This window comes from Acomys minous, assembly GCF_964271855.1.
Source record: "Acomys minous genome assembly, chromosome: 9".
Lineage (NCBI taxonomy): Eukaryota > Metazoa > Chordata > Mammalia > Rodentia > Muridae > Acomys > Acomys minous.
In genome coordinates, this window is record NC_140490.1 from 26433661 (window position 1) to 26458123 (window position 24463).

The following is a 24463-nucleotide window of genomic DNA, read 5'->3' on the forward strand; positions in this document are numbered from 1 at the left end:
CTTGCTTTGGGGGGACCAGAGAAACACTCTGTGTTGGGCTGGCTGGTTGCTGACTGCGGAGCTAACATGGGAACTAATTGCTCACTGTGGGCAGGCAACACATGAAGTTCTGGTGCCTCAGGTGCCCCAAGACAGCTGTGGGAGGTTCCTTTTACAAAAACAGAGCGCTGACTTGATGTTTTAAAAAGTCATTGTCTACAGTAGGCTTAACTAACTTCTGGGCCCTCTGATTTGTACTCTGCGCTGATGAGCAGGGAGATGTGTGGCCTGAACACAGTGTGAACCATGCTTAACGCAGAAGATAATTAAGAGAATCTCACAGCATTTAAATCATTTTATCAGATGAAACTTTGACTCCTATGATAAATGCCATGTAGGAGAAAATATACCCATATGGAATACGCGTATGAGTCAATAACAAAGGCAGTGCCCGATCAAATACAGATCAAAGCCACCATCTAGAACAAGAGGCCTCAAACAACGAAATAAAATGATTGGTGGTTTCTTTAAAATGTTGAGCCCACTGATGCTTGCCAAAAACCCGTTGGCTAGCTGAGGCCTTCAAACTGCATTTTCAGCTGGAGTTTGGAATTTTCCCATTCAGCACTGACATGTGAGAGACAGGACAAGCCTTCTGACAAAAGAGGATGAGGCGCCAGATGGCTCCCATCTGTATCTCCACCGATCGCACAATGCAACCCACCTTCCCCAATCGGAAGGCTGCGTGGCCCGTGGAAAATGAATACCCAGTGTTTTTAAAGAAGCATAATTGCCCCTTCCCAACCATAGACGTATAAATATTAATGAACACAATCTGGTTCTAAGCAAATTTAGCATGAACTTTTAGCAACCCTCTCCTGACAACTTCCTCCCATTTTAACTGAATTAAGCTCCTCAGTTCTGTGATTAAAAATAGCAAACCCTGTACTGAAGCTGGATTTGTGACTGAGGAAAGCCTCTCCCCCCCATCTAGTAACCAGCTAACACAGTTCACACCATTGCATGTCTTCAATAACCAAAAATGGGCCTCGGCTTGAATGGGTGTTTAGCAAGTATGAATAGTGAGACATCAAAGACATCAATACCAAAAAAAAAAAAAAAAAAAAAAAAAAAAAAAAAAAAAAGAGAGAGAGAGAGAGAGAGAGAGAGAGAATTGATGGTTAAACACATCATTTTCCCATGCCTATTTCCAAAAGGACCGAGAATTTAGAGACATAGAGATTGCTGAACAGTCTTAAAAGAGAGCTGCTCATGTATCAAATTTCACCGGCCCTAGACATAAGCGGAACAAGACCAATAGCAGAGAAGCCTAGGTGGGCAGAAGAGATTCCATAAGGCCCTTCACAAAGAGCTACAGCCACCTAAGGAATGCTGGGAGAGGGAGAGATCATCCTCCCCAGGGAAGAGCCCACCAGATGGCCACCAGTCCCAAACGGTCATCCTTAAAGACATATACATGGAAATAAGATGATACTAACTGAGAAGGTTATATTTAGGAATATAACTATATGCATGGAACAACAATTAATAAAAAAAGGGGGGGCCACGAATATGAAAGAGCATAGCAGGGTTGTATGGGAGGCTTTGGAGAGGGGGAAGCAAGAGGGAAATGATGTGATTATAGTTTAATCTCAGAAATTTTTAAAAACTGTCCTTAAGAAAGAGAATTGGTAAACAAGTATGTATTACACCCTATTTAAACCTTGCAACCAACTAACAAGGGACCAGGGTGGCTTCCATAGCTAATATTCAGAAGAGTAGGTGACAGATCTTCTTGGAGAGGATTTGAACTTGAATTGCAACTGAATAATACCATCTCTCTAGGCATGAAGACTTAGTCTTCTTTATTCATAAAGTTCCCCATCCCTCGTATGCCAAGAACAGGTTTAAATTTGAAAAAAAAAAAGATCACACTACTTCCTTTTGTTCCTTACAGTTCAAAGAAGGAAGGGTCCCATTTTCCTCCAGCTCACGTGCCTTCCAGCAGCGGAAGCACTGCATTCTCCAGAAACAATAAAAGAACACACTATATTTTCACCACTAATAGTTCCCCGTGGATTCAAGAGGTCATAATCATAAAGAAAAAAAATGTCAAATGTAGCCGAAGGTAATGTGAAAATGTAAGCCCATATGTTCAGCTGTCCTCACTCATAGATGAATTGAGTTAATCCCTTTTTCTCTCATTCTTGGTTTTGCTCACAATCTGCCAATAACCAAGTCTTTACTGAGCAACTGCTGCATGATTGGTCTGGGACAGATATTAAAGCAACACAACAGAAAGAGCTGCTGGCATGAGGCCTCGCCTGGGCTCCAGAGCCATCTCTAAGGTATTGCAGAGAGTCTGCCCCACGGCAGTGACAGACTGGTCCATAGAGTCCACTGGTGGTACTAGGTCACAGGATCGGACCTCCTCCACTGCCCTACCTCCTGTGGAAGAGGACCACTTGCTAGCAGCAGCAGCAGCAGCAGTGTTGGCATTTGTTCCAGCCTCAACTTCACCAGGCCTTGACATGCCTTTTGAACTTTCCCAGCCTAATTTGTCATCGTAATGATTAAATATCAGGATAACATCAATAGAGCTGCAGAAGACAGTGAGCTAAGGATTTCCATGAAGATGCTGAGCAGAGCAAAACAAAGTTCTGGTTGCATGGAGGGCAAAAAGAACCGGAAGGACTGGACAGACGGATTGTCAGACACTAGCTCGTAAGGAAGAGGAATGAACATAGTTTCTTCTCCTTGTGTCAAACTGCAAAGAAGAGACTTTAAACAGATACATCTTTGCAAGGAACAATTGGAAAGAGCTTGACCAAAAAAAAAAAAAAAATGCACTCAAGAATCTAGGCCCAGATACATGAGAGCTCCAGAACTGAAGGGGAGAGGCAAGGAATGAGAAAACTCTTTCCGTATAGAGAAAAGCATATTTTACCCTGACAATCATAAGAAGGCTCTGGCACAGTGAGGGATAGATGCGGATATAGAAAGCAGTGTCATTCCCATGGAAACCACAAGCAGATCACACTAACACGCGTTATAAGTACTATGAAAAGAAAGTGGTAGAGTCCGTAAGAGCTGGAGGAGTTTTAAATAAGTATACACACCTGAGGTACGATATTTAGCATGAGATAAAACACGCACGTTCAATTTCATATCGGCTTACTTACTGAAGCTTACATTAGAGTGACTATGCAGTGTCCCTCATGGGTCCCCGTGGCAGTGTGATTATGCAAGTTATGGGTGCTTTAGGAGGTATGGCCTAGATGAAGGAAATATGTCACAGGAAGTGTACCTCTGAAGGCTGTATGGGCTCCCCGGCCCCTGCCTTTCTCTCATACACAGCCTCATCCTCCATGTGGACAGCTACATGAAGCTCTGCCTGTCACACTAAATGTACAGGAACAATGGAGCTAGCCAGGACAACATTCTGAACCGGTGAGCCTCCCCCGTCATTCCTCCCTTAAACCGTTCTCTCAGGTCTTCTGGTTACATCTGTCAGATACAGCATCATAATGACATCATATGACTGTTTTACCAAAGTGCTTGCTATTGTCCTGCTGTGTATCTTTGAAGTTAGAGGGTAGAATATGGCCTAAACGACCAAGAATGAACAATACATTGAACAACTGTTAATTAATCAAGGCTAATTATTAAATTATACACGGAAAGATGTCACTTAGCTCTCTTGTCTCAATGTTATTGACGACACGGAGATGGAAAAGGCTGTAGAATGGTTGTGGGTAGCTGACATATTTAATGTGTCCACACTATCTAGACAGGTGGGCAAAAATAATTTGATAAGATTTAGAGATTAAAAATACCAAATTCTGATTAAAATGTAGTCAGGAAGAGCAGGGTGTGGGTCTGTGGGACACTTAGGTTGTAGCAGTTTCAAGGGACACCATATTTTAGTTCGTAGAGTGACTTAAAAAAGAAAAATACAGAAATACAGAAAGAGAAATGGGCGCACTCTTTGTCTCTATCGTTGCATGACTATCATCTGGTGTTGAATGGAGCTTTTTAAAGCCTTAGCCTGAGCCATGGGAAGAAATTATGGTATGGAAGAGATGCACCTTCTTGTTTCTTAATGATCCACTATGGTCTCTAGGACCTCAAGGAACTCGCAGGCTTGGGTGTAAAGAGACAATGGAGTGAAAGAGGAAGATTTAGGATCTGGGGGTAAAGACGGGGACAGGAAAGCATGAGGTGCTGACCCAGAGGCAGACAGATTATTCAATGACATATAATAGAAGACTGAAGGCGACCTCACAGAGAACACGATGCCATCAGCGAGAGCCTCAGCCGCATAGCATGTTAGGCCAGTGTAGTGATTTTCCACATGGGATCACAAAGTCAGACCCCAACCTCATGCCCCATGACCCTAAAATCATTTCCACTTAAAATGAGACAAAAAACCACAGAGGAAAACGGAGCACAATGCAGAGCACTTCTTAAGCAAATGTTACGAACTCCGTCTATGAAAGAAGCTGATGAGAGGAACTATATTACAATAAATCTGGGCACAGAGAATCCCACAAGGAAAGCTGCTGACAACTGCTCTGCATCCAGGGCACCCAAGAATACAACATCCACATTCACACGGGCATCCACAGTATGGACTTTTGGATGCACACCTCTTAGGCATCCAAACATCCAAAACTTACCTTTGCAGTGGGACTCCAGATGCAAGAGGCCATTGCAGTCTCAACAGAGTCAACAGAGCTGTCTAGGCCAAAGGCATACAAAATGCTCATACTTTTGTCCAAAAACCATAGGAAGAGTTAAGGCTCATTAAACAAGTGCTAGTCACCATCTAGCTTAGCCACACCTTCTAATTTTTTCTAAGACTTACTAATTTTTATGTTTGTGTGTGTACCCATGGCCTCATGCGTGCAGATGCCTATGGAGGTCATAGGGTATTGGCTCTCCTGGAAATGGAGTTACAGGCAGTTGCAAGCCTCCTGATGTGGGTGCTGAAAACCAAACCTGGAACCTCTACAAGAACAGTAAGCACTGTTATCTGCTTAGCTGTCTCCAGCCCCACTTCCTTAAAATTATATAAACAATTACAGATTATATCTAGTCACTAGCTGTCAAAGTCATAAAATTGGTCCCCCCCAAATAAAATAACATATTTTGTTTGAATACAATAACTTTAAAATATTATAAATTGGTGAGCCACAAAAACTCGGAGGCATTTGCAACACTTAAAGCAGGCAAATTAGTCAGTTTGTCTGTCCCCTTTCTTCCGTCTGTCTCCCTCAACACACTCCTACAGCTGCGATGAATGTGAAGAAAGATGTGAAGATCTAGACAGCGATTCACAAATGGGAAGCACCAGTTAAAGACGGGAACTACCACCAGGCGTGGTGGCGCATGCCTTTAATCCCAGCACTCGGGAGGCAGAGGCAGGGGATTGTTGTGAGTTCAAGGCCAGCCTGATCTACAGAGCGAGTCCAGGACAGCCAAGGCTACACAGAGAAACCCTGTCTCAAAAAAATCAACAAAACAAACAAACAAAAACAAGACAGGAATTGTTGGTGGCCCACATCAGGGCAATAGCTAAGATACGCTCTTGATAGATACAATAGCCCCAAAGTTACCGAGGACTCAGAACCATAAAGCTCTAGTGATGTGTGAGAGGGACTGTCAGGTTAGCCTAACCACTTTGGAAATTAATTTTGAATTACCTAACAAAGAATATATTTACCCCCTTATTCACCAATTCCATTCCTAAAGAAACTTACTCAATATGCATCCCAAACAGTCTACAGGAGCAAGAAAATTCACAGCAACACCGTGCATTCTGCAACAGGGAATCAATGGAAGCAAACTCCTGGGAATACAAACTAACCAGCCTCCATACACAGAGGAAGAAACTGGTCTGTCTTCACCACAGACTCAAGTATGGACATGGCCAGCGGACACGTACTTTCAATGCTGGTCATGTGCAACTTAGAAACTTAAATATGAAAGGAAATGAAAGCTGCAGAAAAGCATGTACAGAATATTCCCAACACTGTAAAGTCCAGAGGCAAGCCACATTCAAGAATTCTCACGGGGACCACACAACTCTAAGAAGTGAATAGATGCAGAAAAACTCAAAACATTTGAATTCAAAATTCCAGGACAGGATCAAGGAGGAACGTACACACACAACACCCCAACACCGGCAGTATCTTCAGTTGGGTGTTTTCTTCTTGTTGAGCTCGGAAGCCAGCACATATGCTATACAACGTAAAGTGTACTCAGAAGTAAGATGAGTTAAGAGGGAGGAAGGGAAGAGACAGACAAAGAACAAAGAAAGCAGGTCTTATTAATCAGCGTCTATATGCTGGCTTTGATCAACAAGTCAAGGCAACAGGAAATGCCGGTACCTAATTGAGCTGTCGCAGCTTGAACGAGTTATTTATGGCAGGTAGCTTGTCTGTCCAGTTTTCCTGTGATTTCATATCAAGAGGGTATGGGTACATTCAGCACTACTTGGGATATATGCCATGCCATGTATAGATCTTAGAATCATATTCTACAAGGAGCCGTTGAAAGCTACAGAAGTTCCTATGGAAGTGGGTGCAGACACTGGGGTGTTGGAACCCACTTCACACAAGAGGCCACATGAACTTGAGGTCGAGATATGTAACTGTGAGTTTTGGAGAGATATACTGAGGCTGACTTAAGCTTTCAGAATTGAAGAATCAGTTCACAGAAGACTCCTGGATGACTGAAAGTGGATGCTGGCCTAGTATCTTCCTGAAGTTTGTTAGAACTGTGAAAAACTGGAGTATTTCTAAAAATTTTATAACTTCCATTTTCCTCACCAAGAGTCACATTTTAAAACAGACCGTAGGCTTCATACATTTTAATCTTTAAAAACTATACCAGCACTACACAATACTTGAGTTCAGTCAGAGAGTGGTAAAGCATGGATGGTTCTGTTCCTCAGTATCCACAGGCTTAGAGGGCACTGGCCAACATCTCTGAGCTGCCAGCAGAGTTAATAGGACTGTGGCTGGCGCCAGCCTCGGCCACCATCTTTAATAAGCCAAGTACATGACCAAGCCATAGTAGAAAGAAGAAAATGGAGATTTATACAGTGGAGCTGCACTGGGAAGAGACAAAATAATCCAGTAACCCCCAAGTTCATTTTTGGGGTCTGGGCATGTGGTCTAGATTTAAGTAGAGGATGATAGTATGGAAACCTAAGCAGTTCCAGTCAAGGTGTCATCTACCCCTCACTGTCTAGGCTCCAGTCTCCCCTGCAAGGTGGTCTGGTAGGCATTTGTCAGCACAGTGCAAAGTATTTTCTGAAAGCATTCTTTGCTGGCTAGCTCAGGCTTTAGTGTTCTTCCAGCAGGTTTTTCCGATTTCTTAGGATCCACCGTCTGACAGCCAAAGGGAGCAAGGGGTGTGTGTGTGTGTGTGTGTGTGTGTGTGTGTGTGTGTGTGTGTGTGTCTGTGTGTGTATGTGCACGCGCGTTTTTGTGTGCCTCTGTGTGTGTGTGTGTGTGTGTGTAGCATATCCCCATTCCTGCTAGAGAAGCAGGTTACATATTTCTCAGCTGTAAAACCAGGATTACAACAGTAGCTATGTGTGCAAGCAACCCTGCTCCCCCATGTCCACGTTCCAAGCCCATCCCCTGTGGTTAGGTCATCTCTGCCAAGGCACCAAGTGGGGGAGGTTTCTGTGAAGCATCACTACAAAGGTTCTCTCTAAGCAGAACCCAGGAAAGTGGGAGGCGGGCCAGGCCATTAGATGGAAACAGCAGCAACTTCATGAGCTGTGTAAATCTGATGACCTCTGACCGGCATATACACCAAGAACCTTTTACTGGCCTTTCTCCTTTGACCTTCATAAACCCCCTCTGAAGCAGCACATCAGTCCAGAAGCTGGCAAGGACACAGACACTCCCCTGGACTCTCAGGAGGCAATGACATCTACAGATGCTTCCTGTAGTCCTGTTTTAGTCCTGTGGCACTCCTTTCTGACTTCTGACCTTCAGAATCATGAGATTAAAAAGTGTCTTGTTTGAAGTGTGTGGTAATAAGTGACCACAGCGATTGGAAGCTACCACCTCAGGGGCTTGTATGCGAATAAAGCAAGGCAAGCTCTTCACTTCTGCAATGCTGGGCTCTACCTAGTTTACCCCAGGAGAAATTATCTTCACTGTATACCAGCTAGACCACTGTGTAGATCAACACTGGGACAAACTGGACAGGATCAGGCGTTCACTGCCACTGACTGTGGAGTCCTGACAATGGCCCTGTCACCCTTGAGCTGTATCCCTCAGCTCTAAATAAAGGCCAGATGGTAGCGGCCCCAAAATTCAAAGATCACATGCTTCCTTGGTTGTCAGAACTATACTCCCTGAGTCTACCTCTGACCCTTCCTCATCCTTCAAGCTTTAGCTAGTTCAGAATTCTGTAGTGTCCATTGGTTCTCACTATTCTGAATATTGATTAATCGGGTGCTCATAGTTTTATTCTCAAAAGGGAAGATGAGAAGAGGATTTGGTATTGTTCCCTTAAGTGTATGTTTAATGGATATTCAGGGCTTCCCACAGGATAAGCAAGTGCACCCAACTCTAAGCTCCTCAACGCCTTCAGTGTCCCCACAGTATGGTCGGCTGGCCATCCCCAGCAAGTATTCTGCCAGCTCTTATCTATCCACATGGCAGGATGTTTGACACATATTTCTTGCTGCCTAAGGTGGAGATAATGGTACATAATCAAACATGACCTAAAAGAACTCATATCAGAATGCCATCACTGAACACAGCTTCCTCCTCTTGCATCTCCATGTGTAGATCGCCATGGTGGTCTGTGAAGGAGCCTCACCCTCCACAGAGTATTCTAGAAACTGGGCACAGTCTTACCTATTTTAACTCAGCCTGGAGTGGAACGTTATGACTAGACTATGAGAGCACTCAGCTGACACACAGAGAAAGGGCGACTTTGATGATGGGAATCTATACAAGATGGCTGTTAAGGGACAGAGGAGAAGTCACTGAGGGGACAGATGTCATGCACAAAGACAGAGCAATGTCTTCTAAGACAGGAAAGACTCTGTATATGGTGTGCAGTGGGACCAGATGATAGCAAGAGATGAAATAAAGGTTGGCTACACCAGGGCTGTGCTCGCCATCCTGGACACTGGACAATTTACTGTATAAAATTTAGTCATTAAAGAGATAACTGGCTATATGGATGTGTGTGTTCATATTGGGGATTTTAGAAGGGAGAAAGTGGTAGTGAAAAAAGAGTAGGAGGGCCCAGCCTACTGTGGGAAATGCCGCCACGGAGTAGGTGCTCATGGCTTCATAAAAATGATAGCTGGGCAAGGCATAGGGAGAAAGCCAGTAAACTGTGTTCTTTCTCAGCTTTTGCTTCAGCTCCTAACTCCAGGTCCCCAGCAAACACCTCTTCCTTATGAATTGTGATTAGAACAATTGTCTAATAAACCTTTTCACCCACAGTTGCTTTTGATCATGCTGTTGTATAAAAGAGTTGAAAATCAATGGCTGATTACATGCATAGGGGCAAACCAGCCAAATCAGAGGAAAAGGGGGAGAGGCCAGGTAAGACTAGAGTTACTTAACCAGGAAGAGTAGAAGATGGAGGTGAAGAGAAACCCAGAAAAGGCAAGAACAGAACCACTCACATCAAAATGTACAAAGGGGGAGGTAGGAATAGGGGTGCATGGGGACATAGGGAGAAATACTACAGGATAATATCACAGAAATCCAATAGGAAAAATGGCTAAGGAGGTTTGGCTAGGTCAAGGGTAGCAATATGGTCCAACGAGTCAAAACCAGAAATAGGTAACAAAGACTCCCACTTAAGCCCAGGACTCTGAGCATCTTATGTGGAGATGAACATGTCTCCTCTCCTTAAGCCGACAAAAGGATTCCTGAAGGGCTTGGTAGGCCATGTGCAAGGGAGAGGCATATTTACTGCATGGGACCAAAGGGCTAAGCAGGGGTTTCTCATGTTCCCACGATGACAGAAGATATAACCTAGCTATACCTATACCCCTCAAACACATCGCACAAAATCAGTCCCCAAAGAACTGAAAGCATAAGATAGGACACAGAGAGTCATGTGGCCAGGACAAAACAAAAGGCTACAGTTGTATACATATATACTGCAGTGTGTGTGTGTGTGTGTGTGTGTGTGTGTGTGTGTGTATGCATTGTGTATGCACTGTCACCAGGCTCCACCTCCTAGCTTGTCTATGATGTTGAGAAGAGTAGATGATTAGGCCATGGTATAATTCACTCCCTCTCGTTCACACAAGTAGAAATTTATTGTAACAAAGCTGGCACAAGTGCTCATATACCTAATAACCATTAAATGTGCCCCTGAGAACAAAGGCCACAAAGGAAAGTGGGAACGGCAACAAAGGAAAGTAAAGTTAACTACTAAGAAAGGGGTGAGATGTACCCCAGGGTGATCACAAGACAACAGGATTCTTACTTGATAGAAAGGAGGGGAGAGTAGCCCCCTCCTGTGCAGCAACACCAAGTCATAGATGGAGTGGGGTACAAGGCTCCAGGCTTCCCTGGTGGGGTAAGGACTATGAGAAGAGACAGGAGAGTAAAGATCACCAGACACAAGAATGGAGAACGGTAAGAAGTGGAGTCCCAGAAAGGAAAGCCCAGTGCTGGGACGAAGAGTGGGAACGTGGTTGCTCCCCACGGTCCTTAGGAAAGAACAGTGCAGCTAACAAATGCACAGCAGAAAACAAGCTTTGACCCAGGGCATAAGAAAGAGGCAGAACTCCAAGGTCACCTTTCTATCCAATAGCCATATGGAAGGTACAGATTATGTACAAATGTATATAATAAAGTCATAGTATAGATAAATACACAGAAGTTTCTCGTTTAGTTCAAATAAACAATATTAATGTGAGTGACTGGAAAACTGGAGTGATCAGTGGCTTGTAGCTTCACTCTGGGGGTTGGACATAAAAAACAGAAACCTTTTTTCAGTGCTCAGAGCATCCTTGACTTCTGGGTCCACAACTTACCCCCTGGTCCAGCTTTCCTGACTGCTCTGAGAAAGCCTCGCTGGGACATTTTTGCTTCCTGTGAAGCTCCTCGAATTGAGATCTTTAGAAGCAGCTACTCAATGCTGAAAATAAGATTCAGATTCCCATTCTAGAGTCAGGACTTCCCAGATGAAGTCCTCTTGAAATGCACTACCCTAGATATTGCCCTGTAGTTGGGCTGGCTCAAAAGGAATTCCCCAGTCCCAGCATCATTCCGGAGTGCGTCCGCCAGCGTCTTTTCTACCCTCAGCATAAACAAGTGTGGAGATCTTTGTTGTGTCTCTAAATTTCATCATGAACCTTGATGTCAGCAAGCCCCACTGCAGATGGTGTGGCAGAGGAAAGATGAAGCATGCGTCAGAGCCCAGAGAACAGAGTTCCCAGCAGAAAACACACTGGCCCCTTAGGCCCCTTAAACTCTCACAGCAGCCAGTGCCTGTGTGATGGAAAGAGCATCCTCCTCCTTCAGCACTTCTCATTTGCATCCACGCCTCAGCTCTGCTTTCATTTTGCAAGCTCCTTGTGGGCACTGTGACACCCGCATACCTCGGCTGACTAATGTCTCCTGTTTCTCAAGGGTGACACAGTTCTCAAGATGTCCTCAGATATACTGTCTCACGCATCTTCAGGAGCTTCTCACTGGGTGGGGCACACATGGCTGTATGGCTTCATATGGGAAGAGGCTGTGATTAAGACAGATGGGGTGATTAAAGGTCATAGGCTACCCAGATGGACCCCAGAGACAGGAGCGAAAGCTCAGCGATCCAGATTCCTAAGCCAGGAGCCAGCCCTAACCTCAAGCACCCTGTTTTGTCACCTCCTCTTCCACTGCTACCTTCCTCAGTTGATAGTCAGACATGTGGCCACTATGAGAAGGGTGTCTGCATAGAGAAACGAAGGAACAGGTACATAAGGCAGAAATGTACCTTTTAGAAGCAAGTTGGTGGATGCTGAGTAAGCCTCATGTTTTTCCTATCAAGTCCTAGGAACACTGTGTTAGCTGGGGCATGGCAGCAATGTTTTTGTGCCTATAAGATGGGAAACCAAAAGATGTGAGGTGTGTGTCTGCCTGTGTGCATGTGTTCATGCATGTGTTTGTGAGCATATGAGTGTACTGGTATACACATGTTCCTAGGCACATTCCTTTTTAAAGGATAAATCAAGTCCACAAGTTCTTGGAATCCCGGATGCTGGGGCAGGGAGAGCAGCATCTCTCCAAAGTAGCTGGAGAGGACTCAGATGAAACAAGAAGTACCTCAGAGTCTTCTGGGGATGGTGCTGACAGGAGTAGGAATGGCATGTTGGTCCACCTCAGAAGAGAAAAGAGAAGCAGCTACCAAAGAAAGGGACTGGTTGTAACACACTCCCCCCCCCCCCCAATAAAAGCAGGGGCCTCCAGGAACAAAGTCTGAGGGACAAGTCCTATACAAGTCAGACTCAGGGAAATTCTTGAGGGAGTGAGGGAAGTGGGCTGGGGCAGGGTAAAGGCAAACAGGTGAAAAGCCTGGACTCCCAGAGAGCTCTGTAGTTGCATGCACGCAGGCAGACTCACACAGCCAGGAAAGCTGAGTGGTGATATGGCAGCATCAGCCTGTCAGCAGCCCAGGGCTGTTGCCAGTTATGGCCAGATGCCACAGCAGGAACAGTAGGCCAGGGTCAGAGTCTCCCCTCAACAGGAGCTGCATTCTGTACCCATGGCAGAGCTGGACACTCCCTCATGGCTGAGATCTTGCTTTATTTACTCCCGTCGGCTCTCCTGAACCCCACCTATGAGTTTCTGCATTGTTAAGTTTTATGGCCTCTATGTTGGTGTCTTTTGGTCATGCAGTGTTTCCTTGGCTAGGCACGCACACGTCTGTCTCTTCCACCTAGATTTCTGTGCGTACTTGTCAAGGACCATGGGCTCAGTGGTCACAGGCGCAGCTCAGCCCTCTCTGCTATTAACTGCATGTTGGTAAATCCTGTTTCCTTAGAGAACCCAAGTCAGGAACAGAAGACTGCTGCGTGTGTTCTCCTCTGTGGCCTAAGCAGCTGCAGCCCCTCCACTCCACTACATGAATGACTGCCAGCCAGGTTCTCTGTTCATTCCTATTTCAATTCGTCCATGACCCCTTTTTAAGGAAGCACCCAGTAATTCCAAGTCTTTCAAGGGAGGTGTCACCCACATGAGAGAAAGAAGGACCTTTATTTTTTGTTCTGGCACAGGAGTTCAATAAATGCAGACTGAAACTGACTGCATGGTTCAAATAAACTCCGCTATAGGGCCCATTATCTCACTGATTTCCACTGACTTGTAAGCAACTCATCTACATATTGTTGCATGTGCCATCTATCTGGCCCCATTTTTAGCTTCCCAGATTATTAAAAAACAAAAACAAAAACAAAAACAACTTAAGAAGACTCAGCCCTCTGTACCCTTGGATCAATAATATTTGAAATAAAATTATATCTCTATGGAATATGTACAGAGTTTTCCTTTCATTATTCCCTAAGGAAATGGGGTGACAACTCTTTACATGGCATCCTATATTGGGGCAGTCATTTAGACGTAATTTAAGGCATGGAAGACACATACAGTTATAGCACAATTACATGTGGGTTTTCATAAAGGCTTTGAGATATGTTATAATATCTGCTGTAGCTGAAGGTATCCTGAACACAACACAGTGCTCTCCAAATATAGGGAGACAACATAACAGATTTTCTATACCCAATTAAGAGTTAACTAGAATCTATTATTTTGGACCAAAATTATCTCTTTGGTATTTAATTCTGTTGCCAAGGCATGTGCCCTGCATCCATGTTTCATGTCTCTCATAACTCTGAGACAGACTCTATCCACATTGGCATCAGAACCATAGATATAAAACAGTGTGGACCCTCATAGTGTGTCATGTAAGGTCACTCTCACAAGAGTAATTGGTATACTCACATGGTTTAATTAATGCTATTTTCAAAATCCAATCTAAAGTTAAAGTAAATGTGTTCACTTAAAATCGTATTTTCATTGACTGAATTTTGAAGAATTCAAAATAATTAACAAATAAAATGTTTACAGTCATACTCATTTACTAAGATATAAAAGAAAATATGAAAGAAATTGCCATATTTTCAATAAATATAACCCAAGAAGACAAAAAGCCAAATATTGAAGATGATTTTAGATTAAAGCAGACATTCGTTTTCCTTGTGGAAGAGGGTGCTAAGTCTGAGATGACCAAGGGATGAGAACCAAACCCTGGACATGGACACACGGAATGTATATTACATTGGGAACATGATGGTCTGGAATAAGAGGCACAGAGAATGAGAGACTGACTACTAGCCTACTGCTGCACAGAAACCACACCCACACATCAACCTTAGCAGCGCAAACACCCACAGCTATTGTCTCACAGCTTTTTATGGCTTGGCCTGGCTAAACTCTGATGATTTAGTTTCATCAGGAATGGACATGGCACTTGAAGAGGGCACCATTGAATGCACCAAGATAAATACAAACACAGAACGACCTAGCAGACCCTTGACTCACAGTCTGACGTCTCCCTTGATGTGATGACTATGAGAAAGGGAGGCCTGTTGCCATTGTGATAGGATGTCCTTCATATGCCAATCATGGGAAAAACCAAAAGGGTGGCCTCATTAGAGATCCCTCTCCAAACAGAAACATCTGGTCCATTATTAGTCTTCCCCCACAAAGGGGAGGAGATGAATACCTCTCCTATGGATGTCTACCTCTAAAAAAAAAATAACCATAAGTTTGACTTTTGAAAAAGGACACCTCAGAATTCTGGGGACACACTGGCAGGAGCTGTAAGCACACGAGGACTGTTTCTCAATGACTGGGATTTAAGGCATGAGCTCTGTGGACAGTTAGATCTCGTCTGCAGTGTCCTATCCTCAGGTAGATAGCTTCCTCCAATGCCTGAACGGCTTTCTTAGTGATCTTTGATCCAAACTAAATTATCCATTCATGACCATGATTACACAGCATGGCCCTGAGAGGACTGTAATGTTATCTCAAATATGACAATGACCAGCCACTGTCCTCAGCTCATGTCTGCACCATCAGAGCTGTTTAAGTGAGCTGATAACAGTTATACTGGAGTTGGTGGAAGAGGCAGGATGTGAATAGATGAGTGTTGGCCATTGAAAGGTGAATGTTTCTAAAAGAAAACAAGTACCAATTGGTCTCTACATGGTAATCTTTGAGTGTCCATTACTGGCTACTGTCGGTAACGTAAAAAAAAAATCCCATCAAATAGGTCTATCAAAGTGGGGTTATGCTACAGAAGTGAGGGGCAGAAAACAGTTCTGGGGCTATTGAAGCTCAGGCTTGCTTTTAAGTCTGATGATCTCAGTTTGATCCTGAGGAACTTGAGGAGAAGGGAAGAACCAACTCTCCTAAGTTGTAATGTTGTTGTCTAACATCCACATGCATATCCTGGCATGTACACAGACAGACAGGCAGACAGACAGACAGACAGACAGACACAGACACACACAGACACACAGACACACACACACACACACACACACACACACACACACACACACACACACCACATCAAACAATAGAAATTCAATCCCTGAGAGGTTCACAACAATTGTGAAATGAATCATAGAATTACACACTAGAAACCAAGAACAAGAGAGAGAGAGAGAGAACCAAGAACACACTTAAAACTCTTAAAAATTCTAAGAAAATTCTATATTCTACTCTATTTGCTATTTTAAACTAGTAACAAAAGATCAGTCTTTAAATATAATATTCAGTATCTAAAATTGACACAAGTAGAAACAGAAACAACAAATAGACTAACTGGTTTAAAGATGAGGAAGAACAGGAGAAGGAAGAGCAGAAAGAGGAGGAGAGGGAGCAGGAGGCAGCAGCTAGTACAAGAACCAACCACAGGATCCTGTATAAACTTTTAAGCATCTTGGGGGGGGGGGCGTTCAAAAGCCATCCTTGCACAATTTAGGAAAAAAATTCCTTTTAATATAATTCTCATGGCTCTAGAGCATAGAAAAAGATGAAACTTTAATATAATTCTTATGGCTTTAGAGCATAGAAAAAGTTATGTGACTGACCTCTTTTTCATATTTAAACACTTACTGTGAAGGCAGAGATGACCATGAAAATTGAATTAATGCCATAGTCAGAAACATTGTTTTTGCAGCACTAGAGCCTGGACATCATGCCCTGTGTGCTAGGTAACTGCTCTACCATTGAGCCACAGATTAAGTCCCTAAAACAAGTACTGCAATATGGTTAGGGGATCATACATGTGTATCATACACGAAAGTTTGCTGTACAAACCATAACAGGCTATACAAGGAGTAATACGGTTCCTAGTGATCAAAAATGGCTAAAGATTTATAGGCCAGTCCACATAGAGAGAAATGCAGTTCCAATCCCAATTAAATTCAACTTAATCATGGATCATTAAAGCAGAATTGTTCAGTAAATGCTACCAGATATCTGAATATTTAAAAGTTGTACTGCGCTCTCATGCTGTGTTTTAAAACAAACTATATGTGGCTAAAACACCAACTTTAAAAATTATAAAGCCTGTGAAAACTAAAGGGAGGTTCATCTTATATATCTTACCACACATCCCATTTCCAGTGATAAATATCGTGTAGTCTGTCATAATGACAGCCTTGACCAGAGCAACAAACAGGCGCATGAGGTGCGGAGCAGATAAGGCGATGTTCAAAACCAGAAAAAAAAATAATTTTCATAGACGCATCACACTAAGATGATTCATAAAAATATTAATGCTTGAATAGGTTAATGAATAAAGAACTCAAACCAGAAGGTTATAGAAGAGTTATAAATTTCCAGTAAGTATAGGGAATGTCATCAAACACTCATGCCTCAGCAGGTGAGGAGAAGCAGAGCGGAAGGCAGCATGTAGTTATGTCTATGGAGAGCAGAGGACAGCGAAGACCCTTTGACAACATGTTTTAGATCCTCAGGAGAAGCATGACGAAGGTGGCGAGATCCGGGCTACCAGGCTTTTGAAGGCTGTATCACTCACTCTATAAAGAAGTGCACGCAATCACGCAATCACCCACCAGCTTATGCCCCCAAGTACAATGTTATACTAGCTCACTAAATAATTACATTTTGATGAATATTTAATGCACTGAGAAAATGCTCTGAACGGGTTAAACTTGGGTAAAGAAGAAAAGCTTAACTAGGGCATAGTAGTGATGCTGTGACGTGACAATATCTACACAGAAGACAATTAACAGAAGTGCCACGCTGTTACAGTGGCTTTCTCTGAATACTGTGCCTACAAAGTAATTTTAATGCTTAATGGTGAACATGGGAATAAATTTTACTAATGAAAAATGATTATTGTCAAAGGGAGGTGTTTACGGCTTTTAAGATAGAAGGGCACCTTTGCCTTAATGATGCCCTCTGCACAGGCTGGAGAGAAAAGCAAGGAGTGGGGGGGGGGGGTTTGCACACTAACCATCTTGGTATCTAAATAGTCTCCCAGAAGCCCAGTCCGTAGCTCCTGGACCTGGCTTCTTCTTTATCAGCCCTCCCCTTTACATATCTTCCTGCTAAACTCTGCCCATGTCTACCTTCCTACTGCTCAAAGTCTAGGTGTACCAAAGCAATTGGTCTGGAAGGAACTCCACCCACAGGGAGTCACGGCAGGCAATGTGTTTCTGCCCAGATGCCGCTCCCGTTAGAAAGAAGAAGCATCCGCCTACCGAATCCACATGCCCACTCTTACTTGTTCGCTTGCTTGTTTTCAACCCTTGTAGACACCAGGCAAGAGCACCTCCCACTGGACTATATCCTTAGCCCTAACTGCATTTTTCCAAGTTATTTTTACTTTAGTGATTTCTCTTCATTTTTTTTTGCATTATCATTATCTTTTCAATTTTATTATATTTATTCTGCATGTGTGTGAGAACGGCACGTGTATCATGGTATAAACATGGAGGCCAATGGACAACTTTCTGGTATCCGTTCTCTCCTTCTACCATGAAGGCCTTGGGGGTCAAATTCTGGCTGCTGTACATAATGCTATGTACGCTACCTGCTGAGTCATCTTGCCAGCCCCACTTTTTCATGGTTTTTTTTCTGAGGAAGGGACTCACTAAGTTGCCCTGACAGGCCTTGGTCTCCATTCACAGCCTATTAATGAACTTGAGCTGCCAATCTTTCCATCTTATTTTTCTAAGTAGCTGCAATTAGAGGTGTAGGCCAGTAGTCCTGGTTTCAAAATCTGAACCTTTTCCTTCTTGCATGTGCATGGGTGTGACTGAAGTGTTCTCAAGAGACACCCACATTCCTTGTCCTTATTTTGTAAGTGGCCTTCCATGGCAAAGGGCCCTACAGACACAAATAAGACAAGCTGTAAAGATGGAGATATGTCTTGCGTTATTTAGGTGACTAGAGGTCATCCCAGGGATTAAAGTGACAGAGAAAGGAGAGACAGGAGCCAGAGCTGGAGACAGAGGTGGCACTCAGAATAATTCAGGGACATAAGCCTTTCCAAAAAACTGGGGGAAAAAAAAACAACAAGGAAACTGATTCTTTCCTGCAACCCCTGGAAGGCGCGCCTGCTGCCTGGTGATCTTGCTTTCAGAAATCTCTAGCTAAAAAGTATGTGTTGTTTTAAGCTACTAACTTTGTGGTAATTTGCTATGGGAATGAATAGAGGTGCCAGTGAACCTAGAGCAACACCACCACAGCCTTCCTGACGGAATCACCGCTAAAAGGCATTTGTTGTTTCTGCCAGAACTTCCCCAAGTGGCTCAGAGCAACCCAAGTCCTGTAGCTTTAAAGACTTCTCTGATCGGACAAATATCCTGTGTTAAATCCTAGGAAGCTCAGTACGCTTCAGCCCTGGATGCGTCGAATAGTCTTACAGTCAAGAAGTCTGGTATGCTTTTCTTAATACAGAATTGACCACATACAGCTGACCACAGAAACCATCGCATATCTATTTATATCAATATTGTTAAAAGAAGCAAACATCTATTGCTTGGCTGGTCTAGTGTGTGCCAGGCACTGGACTGGGCTCTATGGAAACAAGATGAATCTCTACTCTATACCGAGCCCCACCATTTCCTGCCACAGTCGCAGCATACTGAGCTGGGAGTTCTCTCCAGGGCTTTGTCTGTCTTCCCAGGTCACAGGTCTTCTTCTAAGAATACAAGCATCTCTCTGTCCCCAACCCCACAGTCTACAAAACTCCAGTAGGCAGAGGATGTACACGCTTATGAGAAATATTACATTTTAGGGTAGAAGACAGGGCTGTTTGGGTATCTAGTTTGAACAACAAATACTATTGCTGAGAGATTATGCTGACTGCCCCAGACTGCATTACTGTAGGGTCATATTATCCACATGAGCTGCCTGTGTTTAAAGTCACAAAAGGCCAGCCATCTTTATAGTAACCCACCATAATCAGCAGGCAAAGTATTTCATTGCTGTGTCCCTCTGTGCCCTCCCTCAACTTCTGATCGTGACTGCAATATTGATTTACTCTGCACATAAGTAGAAAGAAAGATCTACCACTGAGCAGGCACCGTGTGCTCTCACAGGAGTTTGGATAGCAGATAGAAGAGCCATTGTGCCTTATAACCCAAGCCAATGGCCACAGTTGCAGGGAGAGAAAGTGTTTTCTACCATGCTCCAGAAGGGGTTTTCCAGAGCTCATGAACTGAACATTTGGGACAACTCGACTCTTCCCTTGCACTGCCATCATGTTTAGACACAGGAGTGCCAAGAGTCTCTCAAGTTCTCTCATTTTCATTTGTGATTTGTCACCAAAGGGAAGAATACAACCTGGTATGTGCAAACATCAATATAATCATAAGAGCAAAGATCAGGCCCAACATGTGCGGTGTGCTCACACGCCATCATAGCGTCCCAGGGAAAAGGCGGAAGGATGGGAAGTTTACAGCCAACCTGGGCTATACTGTGGGGCTGGCGAGCCGTACCTCCAGGAGAACTGGCATGGACCTGCAGAGATGCAGCATGTTCAAGCTTCAGAATTAAAATCCCATCCTGGGAACAGAAGGTGTGGGACAAAGCTCTCTCCCTGTTTCTGGGCTTGCCTCAGGAGCACAACCCCAAGGTAGTTACAAGGTGGTCAGTCATGGAAACCTGTCACCTGTTATCTTTCCCCATGTAAATAGAGCATTGCCAGCATCCTAGACCCAGTCAACGAGACATATTCATCCCAAAACCCCGCCCACTGCCCAAGGTTCATATAACACGGTGCACCCTGGAATAAGGGGCACACATACACACACACACACACACACACACACACACACACACACACACACACGAGTGCTCTCTCTCTCTCTCTCTCTCTCTCTCTCTCTCTCTCTCTCTCTCTCACATACACACACACACACACACACACACACACACACACACACACACACACGAACTTGAGCTGTTGTTGTTTCTGGAATCTTGTACAGCCCACTATGCCTCCGTCCCCCTCAGCCCAGAGTCTGGCAGTGCCCAGATGTTCCAAGGACCATAGAACTACATTATACAGCAAGCTAGCTTAGGTAACTTAGGAGATCTTTTAAACACTAGAAGGTTTAAAAGAAATGGGGATAGAGCTCAGTAATAAAGTGCTGACCTGGTATGCCTGAGGCTCAAGGTTCAATCCCTAGACCTGGAAAAATAAAAACAAAAGAATCTTGGGGGGGGGGGGCAGGGAAAGCCCTCCATTTGAAAAACTGAGTCTGCTTAACTGTGAAAAGCAATGACACCCAAAATAACAGTAGTAATAAGGACAGCGACCCGCAGTGGATATGAACACAACTTACAACACAAGTGACGGAATGAACGCTGATGGGGTAACGATCTGGGCACTTTGACAGGTTGTTGCTACCAGTGAGCAAAGGCAAAGTACAACGATAAGCAGAGAGGCAGACAGTGCTCTCAACAGGGAGCAGCCCCAGTGTTCAGGTCTGCATTAAGATGGACTGGCCTGCCTCTCACCAGACAGGGCCAGGCCTAGGGCTTTGGCTCCCAACCCTTACACACCTGTCAGAAGTTTACAACACACACACAGGGGGAAAAAAAACACTTTTAACATTTACAAGGAACACAGATTGACTGGCCAAAAAAAAAAATGTACATTAAAAAGCTCAAGAGACAGAAAGTTCTGGAACATAGAAAAGTCCTTTCAGAGAAGAAAGGACAGAAGCCGGCCTTGGAGAGAGGGGGGGAAGGCAAAGCAGCAGATGACAGCAAAGGACAAAGCGCACCACGTGAAGTGAGTGGCGTGAGGGCCCACACAGGCCACCAAGGGAGGTGCGACCTCAGACACCAGAGAGAAAGCAGCCAGAAGAACACCAAATGCTGAGACAGAAGTGGGAAGCCAGAGTGGGTGTCTTGAAGCAGGGCCAAGGGCAGAGTAAGTTCTGGATTTGGGTGCTAGGAAGTCCAAGAGGGTCACAAAGTGGTGGCTGTAAAGTTGGCCCTAAAGCAAATAAAAAAGGAACTGGAGGTCCCATAGAAGCTACCATGACTCCTGGGCAAGCGGTTTCTCCTGCAGATCTCAGCACGCGCAGAACAACACATGCAACACATCTTCATCCTGTAAGTCTGTTCTCAGACACTTCCGTGGCTTCACATATGCCTGACCCATTTCTGAAACCAGGGCAGTCTGCTTAAAAACACAGGATGAAACATGAAAAATTCCCAGCAAGGTTCACCTGATATTTGACAGAAACAGGTATTTTTGACAGTAAAGCTCTAGGACCAAGCAAGTATCCCAAGCTAGAGACCAGCCCAAAGGGCAGACAGTGGGACTGCACTTAAACCCAACGAGCAAAGGCCTAACTCGCTTCTCCTGCTTATTAATAGACCACTGTTTAGTCTCACCACCCGGACTTGCAGTGAGTGGGGTATTTAAGTTGCTTGAAAATTGAATCAGCATCACAGTTTGTCCATGCAGATATCTGTCTCCAGGCGCCATGGCTAAGCGAAAAGGTTTTAGGGAGGCCTTTCAAATTAGTGGGTCCAATCTAAAGAATATTACTTTTCTCTTTTAGCTAAACATTTGGCCAGCAGGGAACTCTTACCTCAAAGGAGGCAATACACTGGTAAGATTTTTCTGCACCGATGTTAGCTTTAGTAATAATGTGTTATGATGGGGAAAAGGGATTAGGTCCCTCTGAGTAAAGTATCACAACTTACTCTCAATATTTATCCATTCGAACATTTAGCTTAATTCTTTAAACAATGTACACAGGCAAGTGTGTACCTGCGTGCGCGCGCGCGCGCGCGCGCGCACACACACACACACACACACACACACACACACACACACACACACTCCCCTCCATGAGGACAATTGGGAAAGCAAAGAGTGGAAGACCTTAGGGCTTGCGAGATTAGCCTAGGCAAATCTGTGAGCTCCAACTTTAGTAAGAACGCTCATCTCAAAAATTAAGGTGGAAAGTGACTGAGGAAAGCACTTGATATCTGCCTCTGTGGTCCACATGCACATACACGTGTGCATACACACATGCTTGCATGCACACACATGCCAGACTCAGAGGTGCACTATATAAGCACAGCTCTAAGGTAGGGCATGTGTCCATGAACTGCAAAGACAAGGGAGAAAGGATGAGGGACTCAGAGCTTCCGGCACAAGGCCAGGGAACAAGCCAGCGGCATTACAGCAGACCTTGCAGTTACACTGGCAAGTCCTTCAAGCTGATTTGTGCTGATGCTGTTCTGACATTCCTATATGAGTGGCAGCGTTTGGCAGCTAGTTCATGGCGAGCAGTGACACCCTCTCCCCTCTGCATATTTAGGTACACATTCTTCGTTATGTGTGGAACGGCCCACATTTTCTCTTTCAAAAGTCCCACCCCGTGTATGGATCGGGGCCTCCAATCTGCACACAGGACGCTTGGGCTCCTTTTCTCTAGAAACTCAAAAACGAGTTTCTGAGTTGTGCAATAATGAACTTTACCCTCCCGTACAAATTAAACCAGGTGTTATTAAGTGCAGGTAAATGAAAAACTGGGCTTAAAAAAAAAAAAAAAACCAACAACCAGCCAATCTATGTCAGGCACACTTTTTTTTTCTCCGAGAGAGAGATTAAGGTTCCTACAGGGGACTGGTATGAAGGTCACCAAACCAAATGTTGCAATCTTAAAGTGACAATGACAGCAGCCATGCCTGGTGCAGGAGCTTAGGTCTAGTCCAGGATTCTCCATTCCCAGAAGCATTCCCAGGCGTCCAGGGGCAAATACAAAAGCATCAAAATACTAAGATTAGGGCAATTTTCTTCCTTAATTAAGACACATCCAAGTGCCATAATTAAAAAATGCTTGTTACTCCACGCCCACAAGGACTGGTACCTTCAAGATTGATCTTAAGTGCTGACCCTTGTTAGTCCTTCAGCATCTGCCTGTTGACAATTCCAAGCCTCCCAGGGGTGTCTGCTGGGAATGTTCTAACTTTCTGAGCAGGAGCCAGCCACCCGACCTACCTTTAGTCTTCTAAGCAAGAACCGTAAGGCAGCAGGGGAGATGCGGAGACCACCCTTCATCTTCTGTCTGCTTAGCCGAGTCTCATCTGCAGCTTACAGACAGACACGTGCGAAGCAATCAGCGCTCACTCAGAATAGCTGTGCTGGGCTCTCTGCCCCTGCAGAGGGAGAACCTCCCTGGGAGGCAGGGGTGGGGGTGGGGTGCCGGTGGGGGGATGGGGGATGGGGGGTAGCGGCCAGACTCCAGCATCTAAATTTAAAGCAGACCTTTAAGCCCAGCCTTTCCTATGGCATCAGGCTGCTTCATTTGGTTTTGTGCAACGGTTCCACGGGTGACCAGGTCTGGGTTTATAGAGGTGCGGAAATCTGGGAATTTTGCTTCAAGTGGGTCCTCAGGCCCCAAGTGTGCCTAGAACCCTGGGGTTAGGATGCATTCTGGAGTCCTTAGCATCTGGAAGTGCTTGAACTCTGCAGGGCTGGTGACAACTACTGACGTGGGGAAAATGAAGTATCATGTGGCCAAGTCTCAGTGTTGCACTGAGCCAACAGAGCTGGAGGGTATGGAGACCGGCTAGGACCAAATCCATCGTCGTAGACCTTTTGCATACTGGCTTCATTTTTTTTTAAATAATGCTTTGAAAGAGCTGTCTTGCTTACTTACTCTCACGGGACTCCCTAAGAGTTTGTATCCAAGGTTTTACCCTCATTTTCTTCTTCTTGTTCTTCACACCTGTTGCCTCCTTTTCTTGTTTTAAGCTGTCCTCTCCCATTAGAGGGAGGTGAAGGGAGGGTGGTAGGGTTGCTTGCAGCTGAGATAGGAATGGGAGGAGAGCCTGGGCTCTCATGCTGGAGAAAAGCTCTTGGGCAGGAACTGTGTGCCAGGCACTGCCTGGGCTAGGCTTTGTTATAAGCA

At 44.5% G+C, this 24463-nt stretch overlaps 1 protein-coding gene across 11 annotated transcripts in view; it reads right to left on the reverse strand.

The window, feature by feature from the left end:
* Window positions 1-24463, reverse strand: part of THRB (thyroid hormone receptor beta) — a 337445-nt gene that overhangs the window by 276210 nt on the left and 36772 nt on the right. The window contains exon 1 of one of the 11 annotated variants that reach the window (XM_084794675.1): window positions 23551-23570. The exons of the other annotated variants lie outside the window; for them this stretch is intronic. The gene's annotated coding sequence lies outside the window, so the exon portion shown is untranslated. Of the gene's footprint in view, window positions 1-23550; window positions 23571-24463 lie in introns of those variants that run through there. 11 annotated transcript variants of the gene reach the window in all.